Below are 17,672 nucleotides of genomic sequence, written 5' to 3' on the forward strand. Positions count from 1 at the left end.
GATAGATAGATAGATAGATAGATAGATAGATAGATAGATAGATAGATGATAGATAGATAGATAGATGATAGATCCTCCAATCTTTAAAAATATACATAAATTTATTAGAATTTTGATATTAAATAATTTATTGAAACTAGAGAAATAGAGAGACTCTTAATATATTGACTCTTGAAAACTAGAAGCCCCAGAATAGATTTCAAAGGATTTAGAAAGAATTCTTTATAAAAGGCTTTAATATGGCATTCTTTGTTCAACTGGAAATTGGGCCACTTTCGGTACCATTTCGTCCCTGAACCGTTCCCATGATAAACTGTGTGCTCCAAAGCCTCCCGCATCACACTGGAGGGGGCCGTGTAGGAAATGGTAAGGGGGGGATGTAGTTCCTGCCCTATCACCCCTACCCCTGCCAGCAGCCCTTTTCTGTCACAAAAAGCTCAACTGTGTCCAATTTCTAACGTAAGTGTACTGCCTTATAATTAGTTGGTGATTCTCTCTGTAATGGCACACTGGAGTCTTTGCAGGAACTCCCTGTCCCTTTTCAGAATTAGCTGATTTATAGTCCTTGTTCCCACTCCCACCCCTACCTTTCTGGAGGCTTCCAAGCCTGCTGGGCATCTGCTTCTGCTCCCCATTATGTCCTATTCCCACTCAAATCCTCGTCCATTTCCCAGGATTAGATGGAGGCCAAATGTCTCCTATTCTGAACAAATGCCTCCCATCTGAGAAGACCCAATCAGAGACAAGACCCAGTTCTCAAGAGTGCACTAATTTAATTGCTCACCCTTGCCTATAACCCACAATCTCAGCCATTTTTACTATTATGCCATCAAAATGAGAACAAGGGAACTGGTGTTCTGATTTCTTTTATGTGATCAATATGTACTGGGCTTGATATGAAAAACCTAGTTGGGAAAGCTTACTCTACGAGGTACAGAAGTTAAATGTCACCAATACAAAGATTGCCAGTGGAGTCCCCAGAAAGAAAATGTCAGACACTAAAATGATGTGGGTGTTGAAAGCTCATCATTGTTAACATTTTCTGGTGACCTTCATTGTTTACCAACTTACTGAGAAATGTAGCCTGATTATTTTCAGCAACAATGCAGTCATTTCTTTGGAAGCAATAATAATTGCCATCGCAAATGATTCACCTCTGTCAAAGAGGGAGTAGCTTTTAAATCTATTTGAATAAGGATATTACAGCACACTGTCTTGTAGGCAGTCACGAATTATTGAATTTCCATGATCCAAATCATCAGGAATCTTTATTTTAAGTATTCCATTTACAAAACACCTCAACTATGTTAAAAATCACAGGACTCTCAGTTTACACTTTAAAAGCAGGGAGAGCTCAGTGTCTCCCTTTTGTTCCTGGATAAAAATAGGCAAATGAGTGATGGTGGAGGACAAAGGAAAAGGTATGCCTGCCGCCAGTAGCATTACTACTGCGGTAACAAAGGCAAGGGTTTGGAGTCTAGTGTGCCCAGTGCTCTGACTATGAGCATCAGAGCATTAATCTAACAGCTCCTCTCACCGAATGCCCACAATCCATCAGGTACTGGGCCAAGGGCTATACGCACACTGTCTTTAAACCCGTAACGATCTTGCCCCGGCGATATTCTTCTTCCCACTTCATCGATGAAGGAAACTGAGCATCAGAAAGGCTCACCAACCTGCCCTGTGAATAACGAGAGAAACAGATTTGATTCCAAATCCCTGTACTGTACACTAACATTTTCCAAACGAGTAAATGCCTGAGTACAAAAACCTCAGGGAAAAAGTTTAACATAGACTAAAAACACCGTATCTCTCCGTGATGTAGAACCAGAAATAAAAGAAAATTAGTCATAACAACACATTCTTATACATTTCTTCACCGAAACATTTTTTTCACTGACAGAAATAGGAAAGGAATACCACAAAATAAATGAACGTAAAGTGAGAACAGATTGGTGACCATGGCTCATCTCTCATATGGACACACTGGTAGCTCTATTCAGATAAAGAAGGGGCAACTTGAGTTTATCTCCATGACCCCAAAAGAATCAGCCAAAAATAGCAATTCATTCACTTGAGGAAAATAAATCCCTTTTAAACATCCTGAACATACCCTCTCTCACCTGTAAGAAAACACAGCTCCAGTTTTGAAATAAGTTTTTCACTTTCCATCCACTGTCACCATCTCATGAAAGTAAGATGACTCTTAACCTAACAGACAAACAAATCACAGTCGGCATCCTTCTTCTAAAGCCTAAGCTGTCCCCGGTGTCCTGATGCAGAGGTGGTTTGGTGATGACACTGGGGAAGGTCAACACTCACATGCACAGAATGACGACCTACTAGAAAAATAGGAAGTGAAAACAAACCCCCAGCTTCTGTGGAGAGAGGACCTTCACAAAGGGGAACCAGGGACCTTACCCAGCCTCAGATTTTCTGTTTGCCCCCGCTTCGACTGTGATTTCATCACCTTGCCATCTGATCCTCCTGGGTGATTTTGATTAATTCTCAATGATGGGAAAGCTCACACTTAGTTCTGATGCCCGAGGACACCCCAGTGCTACGACTGATTTATGGGGGTTGTTGTTAGAAAGACAAACAACTACTTGAAAACAGCCAAACTTGAAATCTAGTCCTTGGTGACCTCAGAAAGTGGATGAGGGTTTCAGTTCTTACACTCGGGGTTGAATTACCACCCCAAAAATAGGCAGGGAGATTTCCTCTCATGATGTCAGGTGGATGGATGAGCCGTGTTTCTACAGGAAGCAAGTCATTGTGGTCTTCGCTTCCCCTCCCTTCACTTAACCAAGGAAAGAAAAAAAAGAAGAAGAAAAAGAAAAGAAATATTAGTACCCGGGGCATCTTCCCCTATCTTTCCAGAATTTACCTGCTGGTTTCTCTGTCATTTCTACAGACTTTTTTTTTTTTTTTTTTTTTTTGTAGAACAAGTCTGGCTTTGTTAGACCTGGCTCACTCAGTCCCTACTCAAATTTAAGAAAAGTTTCATCACCTGCAACTTCTTCGAATTCACCACGTTTCTTACCTCCAAATACTCTGCCACCCACCCATAAAATGAAGAAAAGCTGCCTCAACAAGCCTCTGTGACATTTAGGATCATGACCTGAATGTTAAGAATATGTGTAGCTACCTATCAAAAGAATTTACAACTTACATAAGGGATCTAAATTTATAAAAACACATTGAGAGACAGTATTTAAAATTATTATATGTTTCCTTTCATTGGAGGTCTTCAGCTTTAAGCTCCAAAAAGACAAAATTCCAAGAACCCACATTTAGACTGTGCTCTGGGTAAGGTGATTAGAGTCTGGCTCTCACGTCCTCAGAACCTGAAAGAATCAGGGTATTTACAGTGAGTGAAGACATAAACCAACTCAAACCTAACAGAAATGCAATGAAGAAAAATATTTCTGAAGCCTGGGCAATTTTCAAAAAATAAAAATTACTTTAAAAAAAAAAAGAAAGAAAACACGGGAATCCACAAAGTACATTTCATCTAAAGAATGACTTTAGTTTTGTCAGTCATCTTTAGACCTGACTAATCTAGAACAACAGAAATGATTCTAAGTGCAGAGGAGTGAGAATGCACTTTTTATTTGAGCAGCTCATTATTCTGTGTGACTTCCTGCCTGCTGACTGGGCCTTTTCCCCAACTACCATAACTGCTGGGCCCAGTGAGAGCCCAGTCTTACACTATAGGCCAAGTCTCATGCTAATTCACTGTGATAACCCTCCCTCCGAGTCCATGAGGTGGTAGAAGGATTCCAAACAATGAGGAGAGAAGGGAAAGAGCATTCTGAGGCTGGGGAGTGAAGTGGCCACAAGCTGTGGAGGTGGAAAGGGAAGCAGAATGGATGAGGAGGGCTCTTATAGAAAGTTAACGGGAGCTGGCTTTGGGAAAGTGGTTGGAAGTCAGATTCCAGGGCTCCTTTACTGCTCACCCAGGAGCAGCTGTGTCCTCGGGTAGGCAGGAACTACAGACCAGAGCTTTGATAAAAACCCCTGGGATAAACGAGGCGATTTGATTCTCTCACTTGCCGAACTATCAGTACTGAGAATCTACCATCATCATTATGGTCACACCTACCATTATAAAAACAACAGTTTTTAGCACACACACCTCCACATGCCTCTCCTATGAAAGGAACAGAGAAAGAGAAAGTTTTTCTTGTTTTTTATTTAGTCAGTCAGTCAACCCATTACCAAGCCTGGTTTGTGGCCGGTGGGGGTGGGTTTGTGAGAGGTGCTGAGTCATGGCTGAGAGCCCAGCCCAGCTCCTGCCTCCCCAGGGACACAGCTCACTGGAGCCAGCCAGGCCTGGAGCGGGCCCAGGGTGCCGAGCCAGCACATGCAGGTCTCCACCTCAGCCCAGGTCAAGACAGAGTTCCTCCTTGCCACAGATACACTGTCACCCATGCCAGCCAAGCCTGCAGCTCCCTCAGCCCCCCTTCGCGGCCAACACACCCCAGAAACATGATATATGCAGGCACGACAAAGCTGAGAAAGGGAAACCCTATAAAACTCACACAAAAAGAGATCGAGTGTTCCTGTCCAAGAAACAAAACAAAAAAATTTTTTTTATTTTTTTTTGTAAAATGAATGATTGCTGGAGAATAAAATACCTAAGTTTCCTGGGGTTTTGTTGTTGTTGTTGTTGTTGTTGTTGTTGTTTTTAGTAACTAGTAAGTATAAACTAACCTGAATACTAAAAATACTGCCTAAGTGCTTACTGTTCCTGTGCTGAGTGTGGAAAAAATGATTTCTGGAAGAGACCATCAAGGTGGGTTGGTTGAGCAGAAAATAATACTATTGCGACTTTTTTATTATTATTATTATTTTTGCCTCAACTAGGCTTAGTATATTACAAATATAAATATAATATAAATATTCTAAGTAAATGTAATATAAAGAGAGAAGGTCTTAAAAGATGCCATCTGGGTCACTAAATGTTAATACCTACAGAATACAAAGAAATGTCTTGCCTCAGTTTTAAGTAATTGTCCTGCTTTTACCTCATGTGTCTACTATCTTATTAAGCCTGCGTGAAATGCATAATTCAAGCCAGCTTTCTTTGCCCACATTGGCAGGAAGAGCTCACAGCCAGGCCCTGTGAGCCCCTGAGGGCAGACCCAGGGCCTGCTCACCTTTCCCACCCCATTCCCCGTGCAGCACCTGCTCTGTGGCCTGCAGTTCACAATCACCCAGTCAGTCACAGAGGAATGTCCGAATCACATCAACTTCAGTCACATTGCAAGGGAAGAGTAGGCAGCTCCCAGGTACCCTAGCCAATGCTTTAGATTAGTCTCCTTGGGATAACTTTATCCCACTTGCTGATTGGCCCCCCAAATTCCAGTCTCAACCCCCTCTATACCCCACCCCAGTAACATACCAGAGCAATATCCCTGTTACGCCATCATCCATCATCTTCAGAATAAAATCCAGATTTCCTTACACACTGTAGACCATCTTTTCTTTTTTTTTTTTTAAGATTTTATTCATTTATCTGAGAGAGACAGAGACAGAGACAGGAAGAGAGAGCACAAGTAGGGAGGAGAGGGAGAAGCAGGCTTCCCGCTGAGCAGGGAGCCCAATGCTGGGTTCGATCCCAGGACCCTGAGATTATGACCTGAGCCGAAGGCAGATGCTTACCTGATTGAGCCACCCAGGCGCCCGAGAATCTTTTCTGTCCACAGAGGACAGGCTTACAGTAGTAATGCTCCCAGGTGAGAAACCACGTTGAATAAGGTGTAAGGGAGGATGTGTAAAGTATCCCTCCTGTACACAAGTCTTCATAGTTCAGGAAAGGTGTGAACACCAAGAACATACTGAGCAGGTCCCCAATAACTGCTCAGACCTGGGGGACCCTGGTCATGGTGGCAGGAGAAAGGGAGCAGAAAAAGGAGACGGGGGACACAGTGCACCTGGGGCCACATTGCCATGCAAGGCTGTGGGCTTGCTGGTCACAGAGAAGAGGCTATATACCAGGGGACTTTGCTGCCTTCTTCCATCGTTCCTCCTGAAATGGATTCACAGACGGTTACAACTGATGTGGAGCAATAGCAAAGCGACTGGCAGGAAACCCAAGCCATGGCCCCCACGGGGCCCTGACCTCTTGGTCGATGGCTACCACACAAACCACATGAACAGGAACACATTCTGTTTTTTGTGAAGACTTGCAAAATAGCCAGCCTCTTCTCAAAATATCCATTCTCCTCTCCACGCTGCTGTCCCTTCCTGACAGAGAGAAGCAGAAAGGCCAGCTCAGACGCTACGGATGTATTTCACTCAGCAAGGCCCTCAGCTGCTTCTGCTTTCTCCACCTCATGACTCACGTTTGTTGCAGGTCTTGTCTCTTCTCATTTGCACGCTGTCCGTTCCTAAACTTGATGAAAGCACAACAACACCTCTAAGTACCCATTTGTTGAACACACGTAGACATCGGTTTGAAGGATGCTGACACAAAGCTCACGGTGTCAAGTGTGGTGAGGGCCGTTCTGTCATGGCTGTTGGGCTCACAGTCTTGCCTACTCTGAGCAACACAGTGGTAGGTTGCTTGTGTCCTTCTACTGATCTATAACAATAGCAGGCCAGAGAGGGGAATCCATTGTCCTATAACAAATTTCTCTCAAGTAGCAGCTTAAAAATCATGACATTCATTTATCCCAGTGCTGTGGGCCAGGAATCCGGAAGCAGCTTAGCCAGGTGGCTCTGGCTCAGGGTGCCTCATGAAATTGCAGCCAAGACATCAGTCAGAGCAGTGATCGTGTGAAGGCTTGGAAGCATAGAAGGAAAATGTTGCAAGTTCAGGAAATCACGAGTCTTGCGTGGCTTGGGCACATGGTGTTGGGGCGGGGGTTGAGGATCAGGACCTAGGTCCAGATTGCAATGCTTCTCAAATGGCAGACACTGGCTTCTGGTATCCACCCTGTGGTCGGCGGGGAGCCCTTCTGGAACTGGATCACCATACTGCATCTGTAGAAATAACTCACTGGCACTATAGAAACTGGATGGGTTGTGGATTAGATAAGGAAGAAACCAGAAGTCTCTATTGATGTCCTGGGGAGAAATGCTGTGCTTCCCAAGCAGGGCTGAGGAGGATGATACAAAGCATCAGAACTCAGAGAAGGATCTGATGTTGCAGGTGAGGGAAAGAGGATCACTTTAACAAACAGGCACAATTTGACACACCCATAAAGGCCCAGCACTTTCCTCAGTGTTGGTCAGGGATGGTGTCTCTGGGGCCCAGGACTTTGTCCATCCACCCAGGGAAGGTTGCTACAGGCGTATGTCTTTTGCTCATGTCCCTGAAGCTTCACGTAGTAGGAGTGGCATCTTTGTGATTGCTCAAGCATTTCCTCAAAATGTCCTTAGGAAAGCACATTTCTCTATGGGAAAAATGATTTAAAATTATTAAAGTCAATATTTAATTTGGACCTAGTTAGGAAAGTGGAATTTTCCATGGAGAATCAGAAGTGTCACCAGGATATGGTGAATTGGAACAACAGCCCTGACTCCTGCATTTTGAGAAGACAAGACTGCTGGTCCCAGGGAGTGATTCAGGGCAAGAAAAGGGACAGATTCACCAGTAAGAGCTGTGAGCCAAGAGTTTGGTTAGACAATCCTTCTCTAAAGGTCATCCCACCACCACCGGTTCCTCCTGATTTTACTAAACACTCCACCCTCCAGCCCAACCCCAGACTTCTCTCTTCCACCTTTGAGATTGCCTTCAGTGTTTGTGATTCCCTTTTTTTGTTCTTACAGGAATAACTGGAGTGTGGAAAACATGCTGTTTTATCTGACCTGTGTCAGACAGCCTTGGACCCTCCTCCACCACCCTCCATCTTCTAAGAGAGTCCTACACAGGCTCTCAGTTCCAGATGAGTCAAGAGACCAGCTTGGTACCATCAAGCCCCCGAGAATGAAACAAGTCTCTGCCACACTCGATTGCCCCCTCTTTTACTCGTCTAGCTAAAGTTTCTCAACCTTACTGATCTTTCCAAAGTATCAACTAATAAGCTAATCATTAGGTTATCCATTTGAGATCGTTCTTTCTTCTTCATGACCGTGTGTACAGCTAGGATTCTCTGTGAGACTACCCTCACTGGCTCTCAAGGGTTTTGCTATGCTGGATCCATTCCCCTCTTTTAGCCATAAAAGTAATTACACTAACCTGGGCAACCAGAAGGCATGAGGGAATACAAGTGGTCATAAGTGTGGGTTTCCCTAAATTAAATCAATCTAGACAAGATTCATCTACTTATATAAGTGGAGTTCTTCTTCTGCCTAGGAGAAGCCATTTTTGCTAATGAAACAGTGGTCTAACAAAGAGACTCTTCTGGGTCTTCTTTGACATACTGTGGCACATTTGGGTAGCTCAATATGAAGCATGGGGTAGACTCAAAGTTGTAAGTTTGTGGTAAATGTCTCTGAAGTCAGAGAACATATTTTATAGTGACCAGGAAGAACTGGACCAAGCTTTCTCTTCTATCAGCCTGGGCCATCAATAGTTCCAAATACTGTTGCAGGGGCCGGGTCACCAGGATCCTCATCCAAGGCCACCTCTCCACACTGTCCAACCTCCTCCATCAGCCAGTGTGGAAAACTGGCCACACTTCAGAAGAACGTCCATCACTTTGCGGTCTGGGATCTGGATGATTTAGCAGGTGACCATGAGCCAGCACTAAACAGAATGGGGCTGAATTTCCTAGGGAGACATAAGACTAATGTCCTGGCCTCTTGTGGTTACAAGAGATCCTTCCCAACACAGCACAACTCAGCCCAGGAAATTTCCCAGGTGATTTTAGTTGGATGCAAGTTTGCGCCTCACTTCCAGGCCTCGACTGTTTTGGAATGTTGCTATGCATTATTAAAAGCTGCCACATTTTGTCCAAGAGGTGGCCACATTTCAGTGGCTGGTGAAGTAATTCCTGTTTATATGTGTAGTTGCAAAACGTTTTGGAACCCTCTGGCATGAAAAGCATCTTATAATACATCATTACTTATTTTTAACAATAGTCGGAGAGGGATGGGGGCTTTTTCCCACATACACATACTTTGAAAGGTGATAGTCAACCAGGAACAACTTCTGATGGGTTCTCTGCTTTTATCCAGTTGATTGGAGCACAGCTGGGAATGTCGCTTTAATGGTGAAACAAATCTTAAGGTAATTTCTTGGAATGCGTATCTGATGAGACAAGACCGAAAAAAAAAAAATGAAGCTGAACAGAATCATCTACATATTTAGTTGCCTAGAACTGTAAGAGCCTAGAGAAGAATTTGTGTTCTATTGAGTCACGTAGCCATTGTTGTCATCATGGGCTGGTAAGCCCAAGTAATTATGAAAATCAAATTATTTCTTTCAGAAAGCTGGCCAAAAATATATTGCTAAACTGGGCATATTAGTATAAATCAAAAGCTATGTATTACCTAATCATATATCATATTTGGATAGCTCATTTTTTTTTTCCTGAGGGGATAAAATTATTTCACAGGCAACAGTCCCAGGTATTACTAAAACTCTTTCATAAATGGGAAAACTATAGCAAAGTGAAATTGAGTAATTCACTCATTCTCTCAGCTGAGTCATGGCCTAAGAAACCTAAGAAAAGAAGCCCTTTCTCCTCACTTCCCGTCTCCTTGCCCCCTTAAAAGATTGTAGTGCCAGGCAAAATTTCTCCTTAGCTTCATGTTTAGTAAATTCTCAGGTTTAGATCAATTCAAAATTCCATTGTGAAGAAAGAAAAGAAAAGAAAAAAAGAAAAGAAAAGGATACAAACTAACAAAACAACAAGCAGATGAAGCTTTTGATACAATGCAACTCAAATGATCTGCTAGAAATAAATAGAAAATAGTGTTACAAAAAGAGACATTTCTTTTCCACCTTAGTGTAAGTCACTTACCTTCCCAATCAGTCTTGACTCTGTGCAAATGCCTGGCTTCTGATTGTCATGAGTTCAGTAAATCTGCAGTCGTTTTCTTCAAAGCATAAAGCATGCAGTCTTTTTTTAATAAAGAAGCATGCTTCTGAAGTTCTTCAAGCCAAGAATAGACACCTATTTTAAAGACTGCTCCATTATCGGGGCTTATGTTTACATCCTCTTTACAAATGCAGTGGAAGGCATTAACCAAAACACATTAGAGCAAAAGCATTTTTCGATGCAATTAAAAACTGGTTCGTTCTACATATGTCTGATATATCCCTTTCTTATCACATCTGTCTATCTCTTAACCTCATCCACAACTCCAAAAACTGCAACTGGAAAGTTCTCAAACTGAAAATTGGGTGCCCGCCAAGATACAAACTTTATATTTGCTTAGCAGACATCAAAGAGTGAATAATGTGTTGTCATTCCCTGACCTTACAAGAAGGTTGGATATAAAGTAACAGCCTTAGTCACTATGTGCAATGACAGCGCTGAAGAATTTCTCCCTCAGCCTGGATTCTTTCCTTCTTTGTCCAAAAGGGAACAGCTAGGTACGTTGCAGGGGGTAGGTGCTTCGTAGGTCCGCATTATTTCATTACCTAAACAAAGCCATGGTCTAAGGAAGAAGGTGGAAGTTAGAAGGCAGAAAACCAGGTTCAAGTGCTGGCCTCTCTCCTAACCAGCTGTGTGGCCTTGGGTTTGGCACTCCACCTCTCCAACCTTTTCCATCTGTGAGAGAAAGAACAGATGACTTGCAAGGTCTACAAGTCCGGGATTCAAATGCAGCCAGCCAAGGTTTCTTCGTTCCCTGAAGGGGAAATGCCAGGTCCCCTCAGGACAGCACTGCTCCCTGCCTGCCTCCTTTGGTGCTTCAGGACCCTGCGCTCCACTCTGTGAGCCAATCCATTTTCATTGGTTGCAAGGCTCAGTGTCCTCCCTCTGTCTGGATCGTGTTTTCCACACTCTTCAGGACGTAGCGTGGCCATCGCCCCGAGAGCAGCACTCCTGACCTCCCTGCTCCCTGGTAGCCTGCCCTCCCCTACTCCTACAGAGACTCCGGGCGTCTCCTGGCTTGTTCGGAGTCCTCCCCCTGGCCGCAAGCCTACTGGTCCCACTGTGCCACAACAGAGCAATGACACTGGTGACCACTTACTCAGGCCTCATCAGGCTTTCACTCACAAGCACCCTCAGAGGTAGGTATGCCAGTGAGCATCCCAGACAAGGAAAGTAAAGCAAAGAGAAGATAATGTGTTCAAGGTCTACATGACCAATAAGCACAGAGCTGGAATTTGGATTCAGTAGTGCTCCTGCAAAGGTGGATTCCTACCGTCCACTGCATCTCTGCCAGATGCTCAGTGTGTATGTGTTTTCGGAGCCCTGAACACCGCCGACTACAGCCAAGGGAGACATTCCTTTCTCTGAGCACCAACACCATCGGGAGGGCTCGCTGATCCCACATGCCTTGACCTGCAGACCCCTGCCACAGAGCAGCCTGCAACCCCCTCAGATGACAAAGAGGCTTATAGACCTCTCTGCCAGCACCAGCATCTTACACGGGGTAGACATGAAGTGACTATTTATTGAATGAATGAAAGCATTATTAGTGAGATTTTAGCATTCCCTTTAATTATGGATATGCTGTCACAGGGGAAAACAAGACATATCCTGAAGATAGAGAAAAAGTGCTCATGAGAATGCAACATACTCTACATTAACAAAATAATTTTTTCTGGAAATATCAACATCATGCAAACTAAATTGAAAAACAACCCCGCAACAACAAAATCAGAAATAGAATATTCAAACTGAATACCCAATGGGATGTTACATAGAAAAGAGAGCAATAGGCTTAGGGAAACATTTATCCCTGGAGTTTATGGTTACGGCCAGCCTCCAGGAGACAAAAACATTCAGTGTTTACAGATTTTAGCCCGTGGGACTTAAATTCATTGTTCCCAGAGAATTTATCTTTACCTGCTGTCTTCTAGTTGGCTGTTAGGAATTACACTCCAACACGTCCATGCGTCTGGGGCTATGGATGCCTTTGTAAGCCCATCCTCTTTTCGTTTGTACTATTGTGTATGTTTTCTCTCTCTCTCTCCCTCTCTCTCTCTCCCTTTTTTTTTTAATTTGGATAACATTTTATTTTTCCAGAGTCAGCTGTGTTCTTCCATCTCATTTTTCCCTCAAGTTCTTACTCAACACAACGACATTGTTTGGAAGTCCTTGTCATATGAAAATTAAAATCTTGACTTACCCATAATTCGTTCTTTCTGTGGCCCTCTGATACACATGTTCTCTGCGTCCCTCGCGTGACAGCTTCACTCAAAGGCAGAGACACCTTTCTGGATTCTCATTGTGATAGAGTCACTCCACCAAATCATCACTAAATAGAATCAGCTCTTTTGAAAATATCAGTGTTTTGAGTATTTGTCTTGGTTGAAGATTATGCAAAACAAGATTGGCCCCTAGTTCATTGACAGCAGGAGCTGAGAATATTAGTCTATTCTCTCTAGTTTTGATACCCTTGACAGTTCTGCAACATGGGAAGTTTAAGATGACACTATTAAGCAACACTAGTAAAAATCTGTGTTAGGAAACAAAAGGCGTATCTATTCTCTAAACATGTCTCACATCAAATTCAAATGTTTCCTCTCTTGCCTTGGAGGTCAGATTTGGGTGCTATGATGAATGCCCTCTCTGGCTACGCTTGAGGATCTCCTTCCCCTGTCCTGCTGCACAAGATTAGGGCCGGTGTTGTCGGTAAATGAAGAAACGATAGTGGCCACTTCCCAAGCCAAGCAGCCAGGAGATATACGGCAGGCCAGAAAGTCTCAGCTGCTGCTGTGGGAGAGCCCTGCTCAGCCTGTAACCGAAACAAAGCTGATGAGAGAAAGTTAGCAGAACCAGCAGGGCTGTCCTCAATCCATGCTCGGGCTACACTGGTGGCCTGACTCTGGGAAGGATGTGTGATCCTACGACCAGGCCAGTCCCGGGTCTAAGTACCGAGTCATACATAGGACCCCCTCAGAAGAATTGCCTCCATTTTCAGTAAGTCTCCTTCAAACTGAAAGAGCCATTTTGGTAAAAGAAATTTGCAGTTCACCCAAAAATATTCTGGTGAGATCCACCATGACTTCATTTCAATAATGAGATAACTGAGACTTGAAAGAAGTAGAAGGAAATGGATTTTTTTTGTTAACCCAGAATCAATACCACATCAGTGAGACCATCGTTGAAGGGCAGGTCAAAGATTTTAATGTTTTCTTTGGTTGTCCATCCCTCCCACTTGAGCCTGGACACAGCTCAGAAAAATAACAGCAATATCAGTCTATGTCATTTGGGAGAAAACCTAAAAACTAATCCCGGAATCAGAATTGGCTTAACGTACCTCCCTGCAGTGGTGTTTAGCATTTAGCATACTTAGGCATGAAAAATGTCCTTTCCTGTATTGATGCCAGAAACAAAGCCGCGATTGCAACGGGCTTGATCCAGGCCGATCCACGCAGCCAGGAGGTGGTAGGAAGGCTGTACCAGGAGTACTGGTACTCAGGCTGGAGTACCGACACCCTTCCATACCAAAACCAGAGGGTTTCCCAGGCCCCCTTCCCACAGAGCTGCTCCTCTGGGAAGTCCAAGTCCGCATTAAGGGCCTCCAGAGACTTACCCCAGCACTTCGACCTGCATTTCTATCAAATGGTTGGTGCCATGCTGATCGACAAGCATTTTGTCTTTTACCCCCTGGGCTAGACCTGAACTACTGTCCTCGCATTCACATAGTTCCACAAATGCAGGCAACATCAGCAGCTACACCTCTGGGCAAAGGTGATGTCAGGGTCAAGTTTTCAGAAGAAAAAGCTGTCCAAAGGGAGTATAAGCCTAATGAAGCAGGGACCCCAGTACCCTGCTGATAATAACCCCATGGACTGTAAACAGATTCTGATGCACTATGAGGCAGACATCAGGGAAGAAGATACCACAGGTCTGACGTAAAGCCAACATGTAAAAACACTGACAATAAAAAATAAAAACAATTTTGTTTGGTTTGGCATTATCCAAAATGAAACTGGTGGTAATGTTCGGGTGGCTTGAAAATTTAAAATGAACCAGGGTAGACTTGGGAGTTTTGTTTATTGTAAACTTTTTGGCAACAGCGGCATTCAAAATCATTTATTCCATCTTAGATTGGGCCAAATTTCTATAATAGAGAAATGATCAATGTAAGTTATTAAAGATGATGATGACAATAATGATGGTCTTTGTCCTAATAAGCATGAAAGTTAACCCAACATTTTCCCCCTTTATCATTCCATTACCTCCTACCTATCTCCTATAATCAAAACAGTACATATTGTATGATTGTACACAACAATCAAAAAATGGTCCCTGAGAACAAGAATGTTGCTTTGACATTGTTGACAGCTATCAGATAATCATTAGAAATATAGAAAAACATAATTGGTTATTAGAAAACACTTTTTAAGTGGGGCTGGAAAACAGCTCTTACAGAAATCCTAAGATCGGCTTACAACCGTATCACTGATTACTCATGCTTATTTTCTTGGCAGAAATGATAGGACAAACATGTATTAACTATACAACGTCCCCCTGTTGGTGGCAATGTCACAGCTTGTCCTTTCGGAGCCGTGAGCAGAGATGACCAGTGATGCTAGCCGGCAGGTGCTGGAAACCTTGTGGGGCCCAAGCACATTTCTGTTGGTGGGGGGGGCAGCAGCCGGAGTTGGAGCCACCACAGCTGGAGCAGACCATGGCTAGCGCAGAGGGCATCTTCATCTCCATCAAACCCGATGAAGCCCGGTGGGGCCTCATGGGAAAGATCATCAAGCATTTTCAGCAGAAGCGATCCCACATGTTGGTTTGAAATTCATGCAGACGTCTGAAGACTTTCTCAAAGAACACTACATTGACCTGAAGGACCATCCATTCTCTGCCGGTCTGGTAGAACACATGCGCACAGGGCCAAGGGTTGTCATGGTGTGGGAGAGACTGCACGTTGTGAAGACAAGTCAAGTGATGCTCCAGGAGACCCACCTGCCATGGGCATGTTTGCATCCATGCTGACAGGATCACTATTCATGGCAGCGATTCTTGGAGAATGCAGAGGAGATAGGCTTGCAGTCCCTGCACAGTGCTATGTGTTATCAACAGAGTAAAATGGTTACCCCAATGCCAAAGGAAAAGTAAATCATGGCTTAAGAAATTAATGTTGACATATTTCCAAAAATTCAGTGATGGGAGCAGACAGGGTCACATAAACCAGCATAAAATTCTCTGAGGCCAAGTGTTGGTGATCAGAGCAAAAGTCAGGGGTCCACTCTCCCCAGAGGTCAATTCTAGCAGGCCAAAGCACAGGGGAAAGGTCAGAGAGCCAGGAGATTGCACACAAATAGACCAAAATTCAGGTTTTCACATGGAGAAGGCAGCAGAGTATAGAACTGAGACTTTCTGCTGTTCCACATCAGTGTATGGACAGACCCAAGGGGCTGAAGTGGCTCTATGCCCATGAACATGACTATGCAAATGGTTACAACTGACTTCTGCAGGCAGAGAGCATTTCTCATTTGGAGAAGTAGTGTAGCCAAGGTAACTGCCTCATAAATGCACATGGCACTTGTGGGCTCCACTGGAGAGCAGCTATCTCCTGCTCATCATTAAAGCTTGCATAGACATTTTCTTGAGTAGAAAGGAGGCATTGGGGCATTTATGTCTCTTACTATGAGTCAAAATACATAACTGGGGTTGAACTTAAGGAGGGGCAGCCAGAACAGCCCATGTTCATCAGCCTCTGCTACTCATGCCCCTACACAGTCTCTAGGACTAACTGGTTCAACCAAGAGTATAGTCAGAAAAAGAACATCTTTTGGAGGGTTCAAATTATGTATCAGGGACTATTAGTAGGCTATGAAATCCAATTAGTGGCTCACAGGCAACATTTCTTCAATGCATTAGAATAAAATAAAGTAGAAAATAGAATAATACTTAGTAAGTGTAAGTTTCACATAGGTAAAACTTGGGTGTTGGGTTATGATGTTAGATGTAATTCTTACTTTGAGTCTTATTTTGAAAACTGCTGCTTTAGGGCGCCTGGGTGGCTCAGTTGGTTAAGCGACTGCCTTCGGCTCAGGTCATGATCCTGGAGTCCCGGGATCGAGTCCTGCATCGGGCTCCCTGCTCGGCAGGGAGTCTGCTTCTCCCTCTCCCACTCCCCGTTTGTGTTCCCTCTCTCGCTGTGTCTTTCTCTGTCAAATAAATAAATAAAATCTTTAAAAAAAAAAAAAAGAAAAAGAAAACTGCTGCTTTAGAGCTTCCTTCACACAGATATATTAGGTGATCTGTCCAAATTTAGAGGTAAAGTTGTTCCATCAAAATTGAAAAGATGTAATTTGCATTAATAATCCAAATATGGAAAAGAGGGATGCTTAATTTTACTACCCCAAAAGTATAATCATTTTATAACCAAGGAAATAGAGCTGGTCTCCGCTGCAATAGGAGAATGATCGTGAAAAGGAAGTGGGTATAAACCACATCTGACCCAATGTTAAGCTCCAGTGTCTGCAATCTTTGCATGGCCCCACACCACCTCCAAATTTATGGGTTCCAATCCCACATTCCTTTATTCTCTGTAGAAAGAAAAAATGGGGGCGCCTGGGTGGCTCAGATGGTTAAGCGTCTGCCTTCGGCTCAGGTCATGATCCCAGGGTCCTGGGATCGAGTCCCGCATCGGGCTCCCTGCTCCTTGGGAGCCTGCTTCTACCTCTGCCTCTCTCTCTCTCTCTCTCTGTCTCTCCTGAATAAACAAATAAAATTTAAAAAAAAAATTTAAAAAAAAAAAACTTAAAAAAAAAAGAAAGAAAAAATGGTTGTAGTCCTTTAAACTTATAGCCTATAAGTAGTTTTTGCTACATTTTTAAATAAGCTGGAAAAAAGATAATGATTTCTTGCATTTGCAAATGCATCTTAAATGTACCCAGTAGCTAAATTCAAGTTGTTCTCTTCTGAGTCTCTAAAAGCCCTTTCTAAGCTACCTGTGCCCTGAGCAGCCTTAGCATTAATTTCAAGCATAAAAGGAAGCCAGAGTCCAGACACAATTGAGGTGGAACACAGGCTCAAGAAGATACCAGGATGGGAAAGGAGATTGGGCCTGAGAAGGGAACCATCTGGAAGAGGAAGCTGATGTGGCTGTTTCTCAGGCCTGTCTTCAACCCTCTCTCCCAGGCATTACACTCCTTCATTTACTCTTTCTACAAAGTCCCTGTAGGGTCTGAGTGCTCTGGGTCTATGGCCAATGCTGCCCCATACTTTGATGTGGGGAGATGTTTCTAGAATTCAAAACTAAGGATTTGATGTAAGAAGCTATTTATGGATGTCTGGAGTTTCTACTGCCCAGAGGAAAGACTCACACTACAACTAAAGACACCCTGAAAAAACAAAGTTCAGCTGACCCAGGGGTCTGAGTTTAGCACAGGAACTCAGATTAAATGTGTTTTGATTTCTAACACCTCCCAGTGGTGTGCTGAAATGGGTCACTGCAGAGCCAGAGGCCACCACACACAACTCACAGGTGTGGACAGCAAGCTCAAGCAAGATGTCCCCTGAAAACTGAGATCCAGAGGCCGTCTTACCGCCTGGGCTTGGAAAAGGTGAAATGAACTCTTGTCAATTTGCATTCATTTAAAATTCTTTTCACTGGAGGTTAGATTGTAGTTTATA

General features: G+C 43.6%; 2 long non-coding RNA genes across 2 annotated transcripts in view; both read right to left on the reverse strand.

Annotated features, from left to right (window-relative positions):
• LOC110570246 overlaps positions 1-2,140 on the reverse strand; it is a 3,397-nt gene extending 1,257 nt beyond the window's left edge. Inside the window, exons 1-2 of the long non-coding RNA XR_002479711.1 lie at positions 2,124-2,140; positions 1,584-1,681 (exon numbers count right to left, since the gene is read on the reverse strand). This is a non-coding gene — a long non-coding RNA (uncharacterized LOC110570246). The remainder of the gene's footprint in view (positions 1-1,583; positions 1,682-2,123) is intronic.
• A 5,058-nt stretch (positions 2,141-7,198) lies between these two features.
• Positions 7,199-12,214, reverse strand: LOC110570245. Its single transcript, XR_002479710.2, has 4 exons — positions 12,199-12,214; positions 9,918-9,993; positions 9,072-9,202; positions 7,199-7,403 (listed from the first exon to the last, which is right to left on the reverse strand). It is a non-coding gene; the product is annotated as an uncharacterized LOC110570245 (long non-coding RNA).
• Positions 12,215-17,672: the final 5,458 nt, after the last annotated feature.

This window comes from Neomonachus schauinslandi, chromosome 3 (genome assembly GCF_002201575.2).
Source record: "Neomonachus schauinslandi chromosome 3, ASM220157v2, whole genome shotgun sequence".
Classification (NCBI taxonomy): Eukaryota; Metazoa; Chordata; class Mammalia; order Carnivora; family Phocidae; genus Neomonachus; species Neomonachus schauinslandi.